Genomic DNA, 22,579 nt, shown 5'->3' on the forward strand with positions numbered 1-22,579 from the left:
GAAGACTCCTCACGATGTGTAAAGACTGGGCAATACCGGGTTCTTCAAATAGTTTATGTATATATTTCCCAACCTGAAGATGCTTGCTGCAAAGCAGAGAGAAAAGTCGGTACAATATGCCACAAAAAAAAATATATCCCGCTCTTAAACCAAATATTCTTTTTTGGAAACAAGTTGCCAAGAAATATTTTGTAACACTACAAGAAATATATTGTAAATTTTTGTACAACACGTGGCTATAGTTATTTTTACAAATATGAAATAATTTTTTTCGAGATAATACTGAGTATTTCTTACGATGATTAGCGCTTAATTTTGTATTTTAATTGATGTTTCATTCAGGTATATATATATAACAATGTCAGAGACAATCGAATATTCAACAATTTGACTTTATTTTGTTTTTATCGTGCTTGTTAAAGTGCGCAGTTAATACTGGAAAGCTGTTCCAGGGAACGGTTTACAGACATCTTCTGTTAGCTACTGGAAGCGCTGGGACAACACAGGGCACTGGCCATGCAGTTGTACTCATGTTCGAAAGATATCCGTGAGCTGGCGCGTGAACGTGTCTGTCCAGCGGACGGCACCGCGGGGCTGGCGGTCTTCGAGTCCGGCGGAGACATCAGCGACGCCGCGCGGGGGAGGGGGCGGCGCTCGGATTGCTGTCGTAACGAGTCGTCTGCTGGCCTCGTCGTAAAAGCGAGATTAAAGCCACTCTTCGGCACGTACTCGTCCTTTACGAGAGAGTGTGGATTGAAGATCACAAGTCTTCCGGGAAGGGAGGGGGTAGGGGGATAGCACGGCGAGCAGATGGATGGCATAGTAACGCAAGCCACTGTTTTTCTTTTTCACCTGCGTTTAGTTTGTAAAACGGACTTATAATACCTAAAAAAAAATGGTCGTGAAACCGAAGGAAGGAGGGGGGGAGGGGGAAGGAGTGGCCTGGAATTAAGAAGCCCCTCACAGGAAGGCCTGTCTAAACTTGCAAAAGCGTGACTGAGAAAAGGAACTATGTCTTTATGGATAACTATCTCCCCCTCCCCTTTTTGCTTTGTTGGGATTCTTACAGATTTTCTTCCCTGCCAATAAATACTCCAAAGTTCATTTTATGTAATCTTGCATTGATGTTACATGTAATTTCATTACAAAAAAGCCTCTTTCCAAACAAAATTATTTTGAATTGTAAACACTTATTTGCAAGCGCAACGGTTACGTATGTTACCTAATTTTTTAGCAGGTTTCAATCGTAATAAACGTGTATGTTATTCATCAAATACTTACATGTTTCATAAGCTGAATTTTTGGTTCGGTTATGTGAGGCCTGGCTTGTAAAGGAAGGATGGGGCTACACTAAATCAAATATAATGCTCTCTCTTAAAGCTGTTAAGTTATACCATATTGTAGTATTTACCAAGGTAAGCTTTTGTTAAGTACCTACACGATTACAGGATGTTTTACTTGTTTGAAAACATAATTAAATAATTCTGGTATTTTCTCAACAATATTGGCATTGCCAATTTTACGATAAATAGTAGGTCTTAATTACTCTACGTGTGATAAGAATATTCTTTTTAAAAACTACAAAAAAAAATGCAAATGTTGCGTGATAATATAATAATGTTACCATAGTATGTGTGCGAGTTGCTAATTCTCGCTTACCTTACTAGGTTAAAACCTTATGTGAAACCATAAAAAAAGAGTTTGAAAAAAAAAACTGAAATATTTAAAAGTTCATTGTTTTCATCTGAGTTAGAAAAAAAACTGCGAGAAAAAAAAGTATTCGGTAGAAAGGGGAGGCGGCAATCGATTCCATTCCATTCCGGACTGTATTTTTTTTTTGTAGCGCACTTTCTTTCACTTGCAGGCAGAGTCGTTTCCTCCAGTGATGACATGAAATATTATACCGGAGTAGCATCCAGAAGGGGATGTATATCCCCCACAGAAGGCAGCCGGGCTGCACGGGGTGGGGAGGGTTCGTCTAATGAAAGATACATCACGCAGGTCATTAGCAATTCTAATTGCCTCGCGTGCCTCCAGAGGGATTGCAGCCGCGAGAGGTCCAGGGGAGCGCAATCTGTTCCGAGGCGCGAAAACCGGAAATGGAAGAGGGAGCGTAATGCTGTCGTTTATGAATGAAACATGAGAGAAATGGTTGAACAGACTATTCAGCAGTTTCGACACTAATTCCGTCGGCGCAAACCCAAACAAGAGTACCTACTTCAAAATTACACCTCGGAGTAAGTGATTAGGTATTTCACTTTCCGCAAAAGAAAAAAAAAAATTAAACAATACGTTTTGGTAGTTTAAAAAAAAATCCTTTCGACACAGCTAAGTGCCTATTTATTCTGGAAATATTCTGGAAATTCTATAAAATTAAGGAATATCTTAAGAACTTTATGTATATACTGCGAAAAGAAAACAAATTCACAGTTGTGTATAACTAGAGCCCTGCAAATTCCACGTTAATTTCCGGCACGTGTGTAATCAGGAGGATGTAATTTGTTCATTGGCTGCTGTCGCATTACACACTCTGTCCCGGGTGCTTATTTCTGCGTTACATTTTTTTTTTTTTTTGCGAGATTGCTGTTGTTCGATGGAGCGTGTCATTAATTAACCAATGAAAAAAGGCTATTAAAATATACAACAGTTTACAATCTAGTCTACTGTCCAAAATAACGCAAATTTTACATTTCCCTAGCTATACACTAAGTATACTCCGTCATGTCTTCTGCAAAATAAATGTTTTGAATCAATATGTTTTGTTATTGCATCTAATGCGAGCTATTAACATAGAAGTTTATTTATGAATGTGCTTACACATACATATATTTATGTATATATTGAACACTGAATAAAAAAAAACTATCGTTAACAATTAATGGAATATATAAGTACACATCTGTTTTACTAATTTAATAACCGAACAAAGGAACTGTCAACACAGCCATTCATTCAGAACTTAATTTCAATGCTGTATATTGTTAATAAAATTTTTACAAGACGCTTGACAGCTAACCTGTTTCAATTTTTTTTAAGTACATGTACACTTAAGTGAAACCGTAAATATTTACCTGCAATCATGCAAAAACACTCTCAACTCTCCACAAGCCCATATAAGTTATTAACTACAGTCGGTAATCGTCCACGCAAAGCACTTAACATCAGTTAAAAACTATTTTGCGAAGATGTGTCTGAATGTGTTCGCACGGACGCCGAGCGTGAAAAATTGACGGACGTGCGGACTCCGTGGACTGGAATCACGGACTGGCTTGTAGCGAGCCGGCCGCTTAGAAGAAATTTCGCCGGGTTAGGCGTGCAACAGGTTACTTTCGAAAAACTAATAAAAAAGGGGGAGTTTTGTGGCCTTTCCCTGGCCTTGCTCCGTCCTTCCGCTCACCCCGTGAGACGAGTGGTGGAGTGGTGGGGGGGGGGGTATTGGGGTGGTTTACAAGACTAGGTCCTCTTTCCCAGCGCGGAGCAAAGAGTTGCATCAGGGTCGTGAAACGTGACGCGCGCAATAAAATAGTCCCGAGGGGGACATATATGTATACATATATTTTTTTTCTCTCTCTCTCCCCTTCGCGCTGCGGAGAATAATTGATGGCACGCGGTGTCGGTGTGACGCGACAACTGGCCCGCGCGTCCCACGAGGAGATTTTTTTTTTTTTTTTAATAAAATGCGACTATACCTTACGGGCGTAGCCGGCTGGCAGGTTTACTGCACGGAGCATAAATACGATCCACGTTGTCGCATGTGCAGTAAGGAGGGGGATGACTGGCGTATAGTGCTTTAGTATTATTTTGAATTAATTTTTACTTAAGTTTTTTTGCTAAAGGTTTATTTTCATAAATTTTAAATTCTATTTTGTTTTACCCTTTTTATGAGGGTATACTATTTTTATTTATTTATTGCTCGAATTAGATTAATATCATTTATTATGTTGATTATAATTATACGTTTTTAAATAATGTATATTAGTAAAAAAAAAACCGGGAACATTCGCGGAGTCATTTCGTGATACGCTTAAATTAAAATTATTGTAGCTTTGTGCTGCTGCTTCTATTGGTTCACGTTTAACTTGGAGGAAAGCAGGCTAGTTACAGACACTAATTAAAGAAGTATCGAATCACTATCTAATCCGTTCATACGCTTCACAAGTGAGTAGCCAATGTACAGGTGACGTTTACTCATGTATGCAAAGGATCGCGTGGAGTCTATCCTGGAGGTCATTGAACACACTTATATTTCCAGTCCCTATTAGGTGTATTTATAATTGAATTTAATTCAGATTTCTCTAATATTGATTTAGGTAATATTTTTATATGATTTTTTAAAGATAAAATAAGGGGATTAGGTTCTGTATTATTAAGTTCAAGTTATTCTCGCAAAACAAATTCAGTACTAAACGCCAATGACTCCCTTTGTCCGACTAAATATTATTCGCCAAGAGGGTAGCGCGTGAGACACGAAAATACACCGCCTTCTCATTTAATGATGATATGCTCCCATCGGGGCGTTGTGGGTGAAATATTAGTATGCAGCGAAAAAGGCAACGAAACGCAAGCGGAATTTCAACAGTTTTGAAGTCCAGTGCTTGCGCCCGTCTCCGCTGCAGCCGCGAGCCGGAGCCGTCAAGATGGCGGACCCGCGCGTGCCTGCATGCACCCGTGCGTGTTCGCTTCCGTGAACATCGGGGCAAGAACTAAGCGTGTTGGTGTGATACTGAGACTACCCTGGGATACACTTTATAAATTTTAATATTTAAGACAAGACAAAACACAACTTTAAATTTATCTACAATACACTAGCATTAAAAAACGCGATGAAAAAAAAAAGCATTGCCTTAAAGATATTTTAACATTTGGTTTGTCCTCTTCAAAGTACGAACGCTGCGCTGCCTTTTTTTTTTTTTTTAGTGTATTTGTCAAACTAAAGGTTGCAGTCCAAAATATAACATTAATACAAAAAAAGTATAACAATTGTTTATCCATTCCATTAGTCTTTACCAAGTCCCGACTATCATCGATAAATGCGGTAGCTTTGTCGGGGCGAGGGGTGGGGAGGGCTGAGTGTACAATAGGTAGGCCTAACAGTGTGCACTAGCCGACCACCGTATGGCACTTGAATGCACGCCAGCTTTTGGTGGGAGGAGTTCTGGGTTCAAATCTTAGGTTAAGGCGTGGGTGCCAATTCTCACGTCTATTTTGATCACATTATACGTCGAAGTGATTGAAACTGTCAAAATAAATCTGTCAAAACTGTCACTAAAAAAGTTAATAACGTGAATATGCTAAAGATGACAACTCGCCTTCCATACACGCGAACCGGTTTTCGATCGCAAACCAGGTTTAAACCAAGATATTTTTTTTATTCTCGAGTAGGTAACGCAGGTAAGTTGTCATAAACCTGGTGTGTTTTCTCGGGGTACTCTCGTTCGTACTCACCAAAGTACTGCAATTTCGTTGCCTTTCTACCTCCAGTTCTCATTGCATCACTCCTCAATGTTGAGGAGCCATTACAACCTAATTAATTAATTAAGTCAATGTTTCACGTTACCGAAACTAAAATAAATACAGTGAAAAACAAGGGCAGCGAAGATCGCTGTTCAACCGAGAGCCATCGAAATACCCAAGAATACGCACGGCGCCTGCGCGCTTCGCAACCATGCCGGCATGTCGTGTGAGGTTGCCTAACTTTGTTTCTTTCACCTGGCCTACTATTGATACTTTCGAGTGAGATGGGTCAAAAATTAATCAAACAAATTCTCCAATTTGTTAGAGAGATAAAACATGTATTTTCTCTGTATCTACATGAAATTTTAAGAATATAAAAAAAGAGATAAAATCAAAATATTTTATTCACAAATTCAACATAAAGTCTTAAATAAAGGCTACTCAGAAAAAAAAGTAAATGTAAAATAATGGTAGTCATCAATAGAAATAAACTAATAGAACAAGAAAACGTACTCTATATTTATTAATTATTAACATAAAAAAAAGAACTTGGGCAAGTGCGGTGGCAGGGTGCGAGGGGCAGGGGTTGAGAACATGCGTTGTCATTGGGCCGTTTGATTTTGTTCGTCTTTTTTTTTTGTGCTGTGGCAGCGCAGCGTGTTGTAGAGACGTGAAATCCTGTGAAAAGAGCAATGGTCTACCGACCCTTGGACTATATCACAGCATTCGAAAATCTGGTAAGGAGGCCCGCCTGGGTCGGGTACACACATGCGGTATGCAGGGCTTCAGGAGAAACCACGTGATTCGAAAACTGCTCGAGATGTGTTGGATTTTGGAACGTCATAAAGAGTTTCCTTTCTGTCCTTTGACGCAATCAGCATCTCCCGTACCAGGGGAGGCTTCATTTTGACCAAATAACACGTGAAAAGTGTTTTGTAATGCCGAAATGCAGTTAAAAAGTGTGTAATAAGTGAAATTAAGCTGTGCAATTGAATGCAGGAAATTCCATAAGTCGGCAACGTAAATATATATAATATTATATAAGTTATATATAAATATGTATAATATTATATATGGTCCATATTCTGCAGCAGCTAAGATAGGCCCGATTGCAGTTCAGTTAGGCCAATAATATTGAACATACAAAGGATGCCTTGCTATTTTTACTAACTGACACACACTGATAATTGCTGGTGAACTGGCTAAGCACCAAATTAATATAAATTTACAAACTTATTTAACTTAATTAACGAAATACAAAAACAAGGGCTAGAAGTCCTGAGTTATTTTGTTCTGCTGCCTCGAATTTGAACTAGTCCGGCAAATTATTTATTTGGAAAACCTGAGAAATTTTGAAAATATTCACATTTTATTGAAATTTGTATTCTAATCTCACCTAATTTTCGTGTGACAAAACTTTTGTGTAGCGTGTCCATCGAACTGGCCACGCTAGATAGTACATTATGTCATTTTGTTTTTCTTTGTGATACTGGAGTAATTAGTATCTAGTTTACGTATCTTTAATCAATGTGATGCAATATTTTTTTGAAGGATTTTTTGAGTTGACCCAGCACTGCTCTCACAAGAGCAATCCAGTTATTAATAATCCTAAATATGTTCTACAATATTATTTATATATGAAAGTGAGATTTTTCTTGATTTTATTATCACAGATTATAAAGGGAGAAATTTGTTATAGCCATGCTGAGTAATAGTAAACATACAGTGAGTGGCATCACAAGTAGGACCATTTCAATCTGTTTGTGTAACTCAACAATATATTACAATTTGCTAATTTTAACTCAATTAAACTTTCAATTATCCAAATTATAATTCGTTTCAAAATTCGTTATCATAGGGGTTTTTCTAATGTGACTTCATTAATTTTATACCCTAATTTTTCATGACAGTATATTTTTTGGTTTCCAGTCCCATTTTTATGAAAACCTAGTTATTTTTTTTACTGTACACTATATTCACGTTGTCTGTAAAATCAGGTCTCCGCAATTAAAATACTAGCCGACAAAACCAACACTATTGAATTTTGTCAAGTCGTTCAGATTATATTATTGTTTTATCTATTCTCATCATTCATTCATACATATTGCGACCTTTCCTATCCTCTTAAAATTACGATCAGCGTAAAATTGCTACATGTAATTTGAAAAAAAAAATTGATGCTAAAACCCTGTTTGTCTGCTTAAAGCTGTCGTAATAGGCCATAAAATTGTACACGTTCGAATTACTCGAATTAATCCAGTTCTCCATGAGCGAAGTAAAGTATATGGGGTCGTAAGTACATAGCTGTGTAATTAAATTCAGACGTGGCCTGTTTTAGTTACGTGCTTATTCCTTGACTCCTTACACCGGCGTGTAACGTAGATTGGTTCGTAGTTAAAAAAAAATTAAATAAATTGGAGCACTAACGAGTTTTGTTAACGACACCAACAGCTAGTGGCATTTGTTCGGAGCCCCGACGTTGTTTCGTAACCCTGGTCAATTAGTCCACAGCCCGCATCCACGGCGGATTCACCCGACGCTAATGAACACTTAATTGCCTATAACAATCAGAAGCGATGAGACGCGAGGGTATCGGAGGCGTGTATCCGAGGCGCGAGGGAAGAGGATTTAATCGATGTTCTAATTCCTTTTTTTTTTTTTTTAGTTCGGACCGAGGAGGTGCGGTAGGTACAGTCTGTGCCATGCAACTTGCCTCAAATTCGAATGTTCACAAAATTAGTACCAACGGTCTTCGTATCTACGTGTCCTCGTGCAGCTGTTGTTTCGTCAGAACAATGCTTGTAAACATGCCGTTGTCAGTTCGTTGCTTTGCACACGTTTATAGTTGAAAAACAGGTTCAGCGAAAGGACTTTAATCTTGCATTCTAAGGTTCGGCACATTTGTAATCCGGCACCAATGGAGCCGCTCGCGTTCAGTTTTTTTTTCTCTCGGTTGGATGTAGTCCTTGGCCGTCAGTTGGAATCACAGCGCTGCCGTCGCTTTTAGATCGTTCGTAGTTGATCGTAACTGACGGTTTACATTTCAGTACAGTGTTTCCTGTTTTATATCGGGACCTGTTTTCTTTCTATAAATCAGATTATTACGACTTATATTAAATACCTTTTGAAATGAATTTCCGACAGGAATATAAAATGTCTTTTATCTCGGGTTGGGTGTCACTTCGGCGGAGGATACGACATAACTTAAAATTCGCAACCTATAAAAGCAACAAAGTTAAGTAAATATATCTTAGCAGAGCAGACTTTGTTCGTGGTCTTCACGTATGACTCACCCGGTTAACATGCAGTGATGATGTAATGAGAGTGCGTCAATTGAAGTGTGTGAGAGCTGTTAACTCCGAATGTAACACACCGATTTGCGTGATTATTTAAACTTTAATTTTCTCTTGTGCGGGCACTGAGTGGTTGCTAGTTGAATGGAATAATTATAAAGTTACTTACTTTGGTTTTGGAGCCATTAATCTCTAAATGCCTAAGCGAAAAAGGTTATGTCGGAGAAAAGAAAGAAAACAAGCGAAAAAGCGCGTGCAGAAGCAATTAAAAATGCAGAGAAGTGTGGTAGGTATCGAACGAGGCAAAATGTAGCCGAGAGAAATGAGCCAGTGGGGCTAAACGAACCCCCGAACGATGCGCGAAATTTGCGCTCGAGCTAGCCTCAGCCGCCCACCTCGCGAGAAGCGACGGGGAATGCAGAACGTAGTTTGGTAATTGACGTGGATAATTTTTTAAGGCATGAAACTCCCAGTAGAGATTCTTGAAAGCGCTCAAAGCACTTGCATTTAAACCTTTGGCTTCAAATTTCTCCGCCGTATAATGTTCACGGTTAACGCTTAGTTCTCACACTTGTCGTGTGCACGACGAGAATACATCGCGCCAGCTCTGAGGCGACCCCGCGCTAGAAACACCAGCAAGTGTTTAGCACTTATCATCCCGCCTCAGCAACACAAACTCATCCTTGACTAAGCGGGATGGTCTGTGCGCCAAACTATCGAATAACGCCTCAGGTAGGTGGGTTCTCGCGCGAAACTTACCTATATTTATCCGTAAACTAAACTGAATTGAACACTGTGGCAACGGCCTGATATGACATGACTTTAGTTCCAATAAGATATTTTCGAGTAATGTGTCTTTGTATGTTTTCACCTTTTAAAAATTCAAAAAAAAAGTATTTTTAGAATCACTAAAATTAAAATTTGCAAACGATGATTTATGAGTAACTAGTTTTTACTTGTAAGAAAAAATTACAAGAAGAAAAACCACACACAATTGACTATAATTCTTGAATTTTGGTGTACCGGGATGAAACAATCCTGGTACCTGGTAACGAGGGTCGTATAATGGTAAACGTCCTCAGGTACGTCCTCAGGTGCGTCTGGGAAAACTAGCGACCCTGTGTCATCTCCGAGCCAGTTCGTTGAGCGAGTGACGACAGTCGAGCATGGGTGCGGGAGTGGAATCGGATGCAGTGGCGGAGAAAATAAAGAAGATCCCATAAGACAAGTACTAGCTCTGTGAAGGTCCAGGAAAGGACCCTTCGGGACCGATCACAGATCTCCTCCGTACGAGACCCTGCATCTGCATTTATCTCTAAAAAAAAACAACTACAATTTGTTTTTCTGAGTGCTGCTATTTCAGCACGCGTCCAAGAATACGATTCCTCTATGCCTGACTACAGTCCAAAAAAAACTTTTATTTACCATCTTCGTGCGAGTAATTTCGTGAATGCGACAAAACTCAAGGAATGGACATGTGTAACCACGGTGCTGCCATCTGTGGCGGATGGTGCTCAACAAAATTCACTAAGACAACAGTGTTAACTGTTTAATGAAATTTAACAGTTGGGGAGTATTCTTATTAAATTCCTTGTCGAAAATCAGGTCTAAAGTCGGGGTTTAGTATTTTTTTAAAATCTTTTTCGCTTTCATCGGAGCAGTTACATAATATACATACATTAAAATTTATGTCCACATAACAAATGTTTGTATAGTCGACGTAGCTGATCCGGCAACGAATTATAGTGACGGGTGTGAAAACAACGTGCGATTCGCGTCCAGAAATTGTATTTGAAAACACAATTTGGGTATATTTATCACGTTTGGCATTATTTTAAAGAATTCTAATGTGAATTTTGCGTTCCGAGTTTCGTATTATATGTCTACTTGTAACATGAACTAAACACGAATTTGCTCGTTACCTAGATCAGACGTTACACATCACTACCGTGTACTAAAAAACTCACTCAAAGGTTTTTTTTGCTTGCTGCGCTAAGTCCAAATGCGTGTCGCCTGCAAAAAAAAAGTGCAAACTGACCTTCTGTAAATTTATAAAACTGCTGCAATTTCAGTTTATCAAGTGCCTTGTTGCTTCCGCGTTCACCTTTTATGGTGGCAACCTTTTAAAGTGAGTAACGTGTCTTTGCTGGAACTGGTTTTGAACGCGGAGCCGTGGAAGTTGAGTCAGCTGCCACGAGGCTCACCAACCCATGATGTTCATCCCACAGCTACTCACCAATTCACTGAATCAAACATCTTCGATAGCAATTGCGAAACACGCATAGAATGTTCGGCGGAAGATAAAATCACTTGCAGTAATGTTGTTTTTTTTTTTTCCCCAAGTTGAAGTAAGCACTAATAAGGATTGCAGGCTTAAGAGGCCGTTACGTTGTCTGATGATTCTTAACTTGTAGGATGTAGCCGCGTCGAGGGAAAAGGTTTCACAGACGTTTCGGTCGGAAATTTGCAGTAGCCATATTCAAGGTAGTATCTTGGACGTTGGCTCCATCAGGATGATGATCTGATGATGGCGAAACGTCGGTTAAACCTCACATCATCGATACGCCTAAATTCCACAACCCAAGAAACTAAAGAAAACACGTATAATTAAGTTTTTTTTAAAATCATCCAGCGGTCTTTTATGATCATGCACGGAAAAATTCAAGATAGGTTTCGTTGTATTTATACTTTTAAAGAAAGTCTTATGACTACGAGAAGCAGAACTGCACTTTACACAATAAACTAGTTCTAAACTTTTACAAAAGATCGGAAACCAGTTGCATAGAAATAGCTTTTAATACGACAAGAAAGATATTGATAATTTGTGCAACACATTGTTATGGTTATTTATGCGTATTTCAAATATGTTTTTCGAAGTAATATTTAATATTTCTAATGAAAAACAGCGCATATATTATATTTTAATTGATGTTTCATTCAAGCATAATTTTTCTAAACCACAGGAGGAAAAAAAAACCAAGTATTCAACCATTTTACTATATTTTGTTGTACCATGCTAGTTATGTGCGCAGTTAATACTGGAAAGCTATTCAGGAAACGGTTTACAAGTAACGTATTTACTATTGGAGGTGCTGGGACAACACAAAGCGTAAATGCCCAGGGTGAAAATTTGAACCCAGTATTAGGTACTGCGAACACCATTTTGCAGTGATACAGGTGTTTTCACGTAAATGTAAAAAAAAAAACTACAAATACCTTTAATTTAACATGAATACTACTGTTCCATTTACAAAAAAAAAAATTCACAGTGTGTCGTCGTCGTAGGGGCTCCGGGCGTAAATAATCCACGGAGCAGAGCGACGCACTAAAAACCAGACGGGCCGAAATGTAAAAAAAAAAAAAGCCCGCGTCCCGCCTTTGGGGACAGGATGTGGATCCGCGTTAAAAAGAAAGCTATAAAACCCCGCAGAATATATAAATACGCAATGGAAGTAGGTCGCGACTGGCGAGACATCCTGGTCGAAGACGCCGCCACTTGTCAGAAAACATTTTTAACTCGGCCTCAGTAATTCGGTGTGGACGTCTCCGAAGGTAGGCGTGTGGGTGCTTTTTTTTTTTTACAACAAGCCTACACGCTGGCACATTAAATTACAATAGTTATGGGGTCTCCGGCTTATATTTAGGTGAGGACATAGGATACACTTTTTTAAATAACTAAATCGCAGATCCTGTGTATTTGACTCTTGACATATTAGGGCTCAATTGAAGTGTAAAATCCCACATCTGGGGCCCCGTGGAGGAAAAGGGGGAGGGGCAATTCAGCATAGTTGTGGTTCAGAGGAACATTTCAGGGAGTGCAGCCAAATCTGACGGCACTGCCTTGTGGAAAAGTGACGGACCGAAACTCCAGGAAATTCTTCGTCAACTTGATTGTGTTTGCCGGTGTCTTTAAGTTATTTTGCAGTGCATTTTTAACGTAAACGTAATCGTTCTATCTAATTAAACATATATATATTATTATTTTTGAAGTATACAGTAACTTCATGATGTATAAAATTCGCTGGATCATAGCTAGGAAATAATTATTTTAAAAAATGAAGAAAAATTGGAGAACTTCAAACAAATAGCATAACTCGGAGCGGAAAACGCGTTATTTGCATTTGGAATAAAATTATTCGAAATATTTATAAATTATAAATTGAATACTAAAGTTTAAATTCTGTTTAAAAAAATTATCATTAAAAAAATCACGTTTAAAGGTGGACGGCAAAATAAAGTTCCAATATAATAGGTTCGTAAAATCATAAAAAAATAATTAAATATTTCTTCCTCCAGCTTTTTACGAATCATTTTTTGTTGAATATTGTTATTGTGATAAAAAGTGTCTACAAGAGGAAAATATCGAGGCGTCTCTCTGGAGACACTCTTGTCGTATGTGTTTCTTTTCTCGCGTCGTGATCCAGTCAACACATTTTGCAGCTATAAAAAATTGTCTCGTGGTCCGATAATTCTGTCAAAATCCATTATGTACTATCGTAGTTTTTTTTTTTTTTTGTAATTTTCAATTCATATAAACTACAAATAAATAGAGATAAAATAATCGATGAATCGTTTGAAAGCCTTATAGGAAAAACAAACACCTGTGTTTTGGTTAATTAATGAAACAAGCGTTTTTAACTGAAGAATTATGGCTAATATGCAATTAAAATATAAACATCCTTAAAACACAAAAAAAAAAAAAAACTTTAGACGAAAAAATTTTTTGTAAACCAATTTCCCTGTAATAAAGCTGTACATTTTTGTTTTGTTGACATGTATGTCAAATCACGTCTTAAGAATTGTTGCGGAACATGCTCACGAAATAATAATATGGCGTTGCATCATTGGTTTATAGAGGCTGTCACTGGACAACGCCCAGTAGGCGAATTCTAGCGAGAAAATAATATAAAAATATATTATTGCTATTTTCCCCATAAATTGATTACAGAAGTTACGCGCCCTTAAAGTTATAGTACTTTAAAAATAATAATATTAGAAACTAATTGCAACCAGTCAGCGAATGCTGTTTCTAACAACTTAAATTAGTCTTCAAAGTGCAGCCTACCAGTTTATTTTTTGCGGTCCGCGGACAATGTTCCAGCATTCGTTTTTTTTTCTTACAACCATGAAAGTGCCAGGTGGCCTAAATCTAAGTAAAAATTTGGTAGCATTTTATTAACTGCTCACTATTGGATTCATTTGTTTTTTAACTGATGCACGAAATCTCACATGAATATGTTTCATTTACCCAAATATCAAATACAAAATAAATAAATAAATAAATAAACAAAATTTTGAATGCATTTTTGTTTAAAATAATTTTCGTTTCCTAAAAATTAATTGTGATGTTAAAATTACAATTAAAATCATTTTTTAAATGTATTAATAAATATTTGTACAGCAAAGTCTTGGTTTCAGAAAGTATGTCATAAACTTGGAAAAAACAGTTTGCCAAACTTAAAGTATATTTAAAAAAATATATTTTATTTAAATGTATTTGGATTTCAGTTACTTTTAATATTTTGAAAAATAACGACACCGTGATGATATGGTGATATGTGTATTATACACTGATTTCCGCCACACTTTATCTGTGGAAACAGGTGTCACTTGATCCACATAAAAGTTGAAGACCACGTCACAAATTTTTTTTTGTAAATGGAACAGAAATATTTATGTTAAATTTCATATATTTGTACATTTACGTGAAAACAACTATATCACTTCGAAATAATGTTCGCAGTAATAATGGGTTCGGATTCTTACCCGGACATGTATGCCTTGTCTTGTCCCAGCACCTACATTAGTTCAAGTTATTTGCACACAGTTTCTTGTATAGCTTTCCAGTATACTAACTACGCACATTAATAAGCATGATAAAACAAAAATAATGTTCAATTGTTGAAAATTTGATCATCTTTTCCATTATTAAAAAATATATGCTCGAATAAAACATCAGTGAAAATATTATATTAAATTATGCGGAAATATTCAGTAAGAAATGATCAGTGTTATCTCGAGGGGGAAAAAAAAACGTATTTCATGTATGCGAAAAAATCTTTCTCGTAGTGTATCACAGACATTTTTTTTTTTAGCAACAGGGTTTCTATAGTTATATTTTTTGTTGATGTACAGAGACGTTACTCCCGACCGCTTTGTGTCCGGAAACCTGCCGCGCACCTTCAGGCGTGGGAGCGCGTTGCGGTGGCAGACGGTCTGTCGCGGCGACACGGGAGCAGAGCTTGACGCTGGTTGGTGGGATGGGGGGGGGGGGGGGGAAGGGTTTCCCCCGCGCGCACCGGCGACGCGCAGTTAGTCAGCAAGGCCCCCCTCCCCTTCTCTACCCAAACCGGCCGGGAAACCAGCGAGCCAGGTGTACGCCCACGCGGCCTCGCCAGCGGGCTGATTACGAACACCATCGACGACTAGCGTTATTCTTCACGCGGTAACGAAACACGTATCGCATTTGGTGATTACGACCCACCTTGCGATATGCGTTTCGTTATTTTTCACGGTAACGCTGACCTGCGATACGAATCCATGACGTCAGAGGACAAGCAACAATTGAACAATTAATATGTTCGTCGAACAGACTATTTTGTAAGTGAATCATGAATACTTAGTGTTACTTGGAACAAAATAATCTTTTTTAATGCACTAATTTCTTAAATAAAGTCTTTAAAGCTTTTTTGCTGCCTTTTTCGTAGAAGTTTAAATTGAAAATGCAGTTAAAGATTCCGCGTCGTCATTGTGGCTAACTGCGTCTTGCCATGTAAACATAAACATCGAACGAGAAGCATGTTTAAACTTCAATAGAATGAAAATGAGGCCACTCTACAGGTTACAAAATTAAAGGAACAACTAATTAACACGAACTCGTGTCTGTTTTTATTTTACCTATTATTGATATGATATGAAGAGTGGAATTAAAAAAAAATATTTAGTCAAGTTTTGTGTGCTTGTGTAAAAACATAACCTTATACTTCAAAGTTATACATATATGTGGTTAATGATATATTTAAGTGGTTATTAGCATACCTAATAAAAACTACACTTTTTAACATATTTCCAGCGGTGAGCTTTCTAGTTTATGTAATCTAATCAGTTAAAATTTTATAAATATATTTTAATACTCATGTGCTTTCGTATATTTTATATACAAGTGTTTTGAAACAATGTTTCCAAGATATTAGTACCATTCGTAAATAAAAATAATTTTGCTAATATTTATATTATAGGTCACTCAAACATTTTTTACTCCCTTCGTACACTTGGTAAAGTTTAATTACAGAAAATTATTTAAATTTGTGGTTTTCTTGATTAGAGTGCACATGCCGCTATTAAAGAGGGCACTGTGTTGAATATTTGTGTTCTCAGTTAAAATAAGCCTTAGAGTGGCACTGGTAAAGTTACTGCTGCCCAACAGAAATCATGGTGTGGTTTATTAAGAGCCACAGAGAGTTTGCAGCCAATTTTTCTTCAAATAATGAATGTGAAGCTTGCATGTATCTGTGGATTTAACTGACAAAGAGGCTTAACAAACGTTTAGGGACATTAAAAACCATTGACCATTGGCAAAATATTAGTTTTATTTTTTTTTCTTTAGTGAATATAGCATTACAATTTTTATGTAAGCAGCAGCCTTCAATTACAATGGAGAAGATATGGGCTACTTTTTGTATTTTCATTTTTTGAAGTCTGTTTTAAACTCTTCAGTGTATTGGGTTGCATATTCTAAGGATAAAATTAGGCCCATAATGTTTCAATTTAAAAAGATTGACATTTTAAACAGTTATTATGGAACAGTTCTTGAAAATTTTCAGTGTAAGAACAGTTTTTTTTTTATAATCTGAGGATATGAAAGTTCATTGCTATGTTTTTTTTAATTGCTGTTTAATTTAATCTCACCAATGACTTAAACAAGTGAAACTAAGTACTGAGTAATTAGAGTAAGTACTGAGTTAACAACTTTGTTTTCAAGATGGCATTCAAGTTGGTTAATGATCCAACATGTATGTAAATTATTAATATGCTGCAATTATTTTAAAAACTGTCTTGAAATATTCAATAATTTTAATTCTCCCCTCCCCCCTTTTTTTCCATTAAGATAAATTAATAGATTACTTTTTCTCAGCAAGTTTAGAAATTGATGGTTTAATATGTAAAATAATATTCAGTTTGAACAATTTCTCATGTACATGCATTCCAATTATTTAATCCATTTTTTTTAAATTCAGTAATGGATCAACATGATATATGCTGCAATAAAAAGAGCAGCTTAAGCAATAGCTGCTAAGATAACAGCTGGCAATATTATCCAAGTTATATTTCTGAGCAGCCTTGACCAGTGAATTATCCAAATATTCGGTACAGCATCATTGGGAATGATGTAGATTCTAGAAGGTGGTTTTGTCCCTCAACCTCTGGTAGACATTATATTGTGTTAGTCATGCATTTTGTTTATCCTATACTTTTCCAAATATTTATTTGAAAATTAAATATATATTTTTTTCAATACTGGTATGCTTCCAATTTTGTTGTTTGAGATTGGTGTAGTGGGTTTAAAATAAGAGTGGTGAAAATTAAGTAGTTAAGATACCTGAAAGTTGACAGATAGAAATTGGAGGTGTGCTACATTTAAAATGAAACACAAAAAAATGACTTGCATAAACATGGAAGTGTTAATAGTTCATATTAAAAAAAAAAATTAAAGTTGTTCTACTCAGAAGAGTATGCAGAATTTTGTTATGAGGGAGGAAGGGGGATGGGGAGGAGGAAAGTTGTATAGAAGCACTTAGCCTGTTGGCTTTATTTTTTTTGGAGGTGGGGGGGGGGATATAGATTTTTCTTTTAAGAATTTTGGGGGAGGCATATATTCCTCTTGCCCCTGCACATACCCCTGGTAGGTTCATTATTAAAACAAGACCTCTTACAATCCTTGTGTTTTCATAAGATAGGCAAGAAACCTAAGAGTTTTTTATGCATATTTGTTATAATGGCCATCAGTCATAATCAGTTACATATTAATTTACTGTATTAGTCTTTTATTTAAGTTAAATTTTACTTAATATAGTTAAATAAGCTGTTTAAATGCTTCATCACATATTTTAAGAAAGATATGATTTGATCTCTAAATACTAGCTCAAAAATTGCTTATTTTAATGTTCACACACATCTAAGCACAGATTTAATGGTTATTGGTTATTCTGATGATAAATAGAAAGATAAGAACAGTGAGTGATGATAAAAATTCATAAGATGCAGAGTGTTGACTGGGGAGGTGCAAGGAATGGAGCTGTACCAAACTTTATCGCAAGATGAATCATACTAAGTAAGTCAATATTTGTTCCTGAATTATCTAGCTAAATGCAATGTGTGTCATTTAATTTGTTTGTACTTGTCTCAGTCTCAATAAACATACCTACATTGATTCTAAACTTACAATAATAAAAATTAGTTCAAAATATTTTTTTTATATTCGTCCACATGAAACAATGTCAATACTGTATACAAATGGGCTCACTAGCAACAACAAGCAGTTGTACCTGCTGGAACTTGCATTGATAGTCAGCTAGTCTAATGAAATTCTTCCATGTTATATCTTGTTTACACAAAAAAAAGTAAAGAATGGTTAGATACAAGCATTGTGAAATATTTGACTGGAAAAACCTTGATAATTCTTTTAGTCAGCATACTTTATAGAATCTGTACTTTGTTATTAGCACCTCCTTTATTATAACTCTGCCTCTATGATACCTAGTGTAACCTATACAATTCATACTGGTAATGATCAATAGTACAATTTAAAAATAATAAAAAAAAAGATCAGTTGAGCAGCATTCAAGAAAGATAGCTGGCAGCTGATAAACAACATTCAAGAAAGACAGCTGGCAGCTGATGAGAAGCATTGGGAATATGTGCTTCTGAAATGGTAACCAGCAATTTGATTAAAAATGCATCAAAGAACTTAAAGAAAAGTTAAAAGGCATGCTAGAGGCATGTGCTAAAATTGCCAATTATGAGAAAATATTGTGTTAAGAAATAATTTTTTGTATACAAACATGGAAATGAGTGAACACTTATTTTCACAATTTCTTTAATAAATGCAACAAACTTGATAACAAAGTATTTATTAAATTGCATAGCTCGTTTCTTCATGTTTCTTCATTTTCTAAGGTTTTCCAACTGCTATGAGGGTGCAATCTGGCAATTCGAAGGGATTTTGATGGTTTCTTAACAATCTTCTCTGCCTTCTCCTCCAGTTCGATAGCTAGCAGAAAGGCAGCAAAGGCCATTGTGTAGAACCTGAAATATTTTCAAACATTAACTAAATTAGTGTAATATAGTTTGGTAGGCTACTAATTGTTAACAAGAGGGCCTGATTAATAAAAATAATTTTTAAGATGATATTATTGAGCTAATATTCCTCGATGTAACGCATAACTGCATTCATTTTTCTTTAATTTCTAAAAACAATTTTAACTTTTCGACTTCTTTTCCAACAATTCTCCATGAGTGTGTTGTAATTCTTCAAGCAGTTAAACTAGAAATATGCCATTTTAATAGCTTGTTAGGTTAGGTAAATCAAAAAATTTATACATGAGAATGATTGGTTGACTTAAGTAAGCTACATTAAAAATACTTACTGTGTGATTTTGTGAACTGTTTCTTAAGTTATGTTACCAAAAAAAATAATAGGTATAAACTGTAGTGTGGTTGGTTAGGTTAGAGTTAGCTGTGTTACAATATATAATTCTTAAAAACTGTTAAAATGAGTTCACAGTATATTTAATATAACTACCATAACCTAATAAACTGTCTACACTACTTTCAAGTATTTGTAATTAACCTAATCAAATCAGCCATTCCCACCATTAAGTTTGTTAGATGAATTAAAAATAACAAAAAAATAGTGTGGATCTGTGTGAATGGTTAGTTAAGTTAGGTTAGTTACATTAATTGTACTACAAAATATGTGTGGATGGTTGGTTAGGTGAGGTAAGCTTAATTTTCTATTAGTAAAACAATGTTACAGTATTGATAGCCTATGTTAATTATTGGAATTAATGTCTGAAAACTAATAAATAATTTTAAAAAAACATATGGACAAGTAGCTTTTCACCATATTTACCTCATTATACAATATTTAAAATGTAGCTAACCTATCCAACTGTAGACATGAATAGGTTTGCAGTATTTGAAGTGTAGCTACCCACACATAACCAACAATTTAAACAGTAAACAACTTGAAATATCTCAACAGAAATAAGTATCAAGGTTAATAATAGGAACTCAAAATTACCGTTTTCATAAACTTATTTTTATAATAAAGCCTTGCCTCCCCTACATAAAAGCTCGAAATGTTATTTAATAGAATCATCCTGTTTAAGGAGGGGAATTCATAAATAAATTATTCATCAAGTTATTTGTTTTATGATCAGCCCCACTTGTTAACAATTACCAATGTTAACACATTTAGGTAATAGAGCCAATATGTAAATGAATGAGCACAAATGAAAAATGTCTTGCACAATTGAACACACAAGGAGGCCGGAAATAGCTTTCTGAAACTAAATAGAGAAATATACAATTTACTGTCTGAAGTCTACAAGCGCACAGATTAAAAAAAATTGCATGTTGAGCAAATACCCGAACACAAAATATACATAGGTAAGTAGCCTATTTGAACTATTTATAGCTATCTTGAGTTCATAATGTGCGTGTAAATAATATCGCTCTTTAGGTTAGGATTAATTTGATAAGCTATGACACAGCATTTATTAATATTCTTATTACCTACTTTGATCGTATTTAAACCACTTCATAATTATTCCACACAAACTATGCATTGAAAACAATGATCCCATGGTACAATTAATAAACAGAAATAGCATGTTAAGAATAATGTTCGCGTGTTAAATATGCACACACTAACCTAAAACAATTGTTTACGTTTAACTTCATCGCTTTACATCGTACTCGACTATATTTAAAACAATAATGTGCGATTATAATGACGTTTTTAGGACGGGAGGACATTATTTTTAAGAGTAATTATATCACTTACCTCACATTCGCTTCGTATCACCAGTTGAAATGCTCGTGATATATAACGTAGCTACGGTGCGATAAATATCACTTGAAAAGTGTGCTCGTAATCAAAGTTTGCGATATATACCGCCACAACGTCATCAATATTCGAAGTTTAACGAAACAGGATGTGTTCGTAATCACGTTGCTGGTTCCTGCGATATTCTTCGCAAACCTTCGTTATTTATCGCAACTTATAACGCAAAGTGTGTGCTCGTAATCAGCCCGCAGGCCAGCGCGCACGACTCCCGAGGAACCCCTACCACTACCAGTCATGGGCCGAGACTCGCCGACACCGACCATCTGGCCCGGGGCTCGACGAGTTCCAAGGCCTAGTTTAAAAACTACGCAAGTGCTCAGAGCATGGGCGTCGCAACCGGGGGGGGGGGGGGGGGGACACGTCCCCCCCCCCCAATAATAAAAGTCTTAAATTTCGTCCCCTCCAATAATATATTTAGTTCCGTAGTTATATTAAAAATATTATTTCTGTGATATAACCCATATGTTGCGCATGGTGCATTTAGTCCAATCGTGGTAATGTGAGCACTTTTTAATTCGATCTTCGTGTAAAATCAAAATCAGGTCCGATACCGAGGAGAGATACTATAATAATAGTGAATATAATCACTTTATTACTTTTGTTTGTGTACATGTGCGAAATATTCTTAATACTGCTGCGGCATTTAAGTGTAACATTCACGTTTCTCCTGATGTTTAAATTAATGATTTTGTGTGGATATGGCACCAGCAGATATGTTAACTGTGTTTTTACAAATTTGTTCTCTGAAAATATTTTTTATAACAAATATGTTATATATTGCAACCAACTATAATTAGAATATTTAGGAAAGAAAAATGCCTAAAAACCACTTTTTTACACCTTCAAACTCCAAATTTTCCCGGGGGAGGACCCCCGGATCTCCCGCTTTTTTTTTTTTTTTTCCAGGGGATGGATATTTCTCAACAACTAAATCAATTATTGAAGTCCCCCCCAAAAAATATATCCTTGTGACGCCCATGGTTCAGAGCACCACCGGTTTACAAAAAAACTACGCAATACAAGTGTTGTTCAACCTTACGACTTCCTTGCGTTTCGTCTTGTGGTTTCCGCAAACTATAAACATTTTTGTGCATGAATTCCTACGATATTCTGTTTAATACATACATAACGTTTTTCACTTGTTGAAGTTGCACACGGTGAAAGTAAATAACACTTACACTTATAAATCAAATCATTGAAGGTATCTTTAGTTTGCATGATTAACATGAATTATAAATTTGTTTTCTTATGTTTGACACGTTGGTACGTCTTGCAAAATTGCGTGCTTTATAAACGACTGCGGTTTTCTTGCATTGGTTGCGTGTTGCTTTTCTGCGACGTTTCAATGGTTGCCTACTTCATAAACCCGTCCTACGTCACGGAAGGAATAAGGCTCGTGGATGCTAGCTGCTGCAAAAATGAAGAGTTAACAAACGTTTCGGTCGACATTCCAGCCTCCATCATCAGGGTAACAGTCTCCTAGTACATGGGGTTACATGGCCCCTGCTGGGTTGCTGAGCTCCCTGCTTGGGTGGCCTAGGAATCTCCCAGAAAACTGACCCCGATGACGGCGGTTGCGATGTCGACCGAAACGATGGTGAACTCTTCATCTTTTCGACGCGGCTAACACCCACAAGCAAAGAAACCTCAGACAATGGCCCTCAGACAAAAGCTTGCGATGTATGGAACAATATCAAAAGAC

General features: G+C 36.4%; 1 protein-coding gene and 1 long non-coding RNA gene across 2 annotated transcripts in view; both read right to left on the minus strand.

The window, feature by feature from the left end:
* Positions 1–22,579, minus strand: part of LOC134532876 (uncharacterized) — a 706,177-nt gene that overhangs the window by 390,675 nt on the left and 292,923 nt on the right. The gene's annotated exons all lie outside the window — the stretch shown is intronic.
* Positions 18,827–21,056, minus strand: LOC134532878 (uncharacterized). The gene is made up of 2 exons (XR_010075197.1): positions 20,815–21,056; positions 18,827–19,052 (listed from the first exon to the last, which is right to left on the minus strand). It is a non-coding gene; the product is annotated as an uncharacterized LOC134532878 (long non-coding RNA).

This window comes from Bacillus rossius, chromosome 6 (assembly GCF_032445375.1).
Source record: "Bacillus rossius redtenbacheri isolate Brsri chromosome 6, Brsri_v3, whole genome shotgun sequence".
In the NCBI taxonomy this organism is placed as follows: Eukaryota; Metazoa; Arthropoda; class Insecta; order Phasmatodea; family Bacillidae; genus Bacillus; species Bacillus rossius.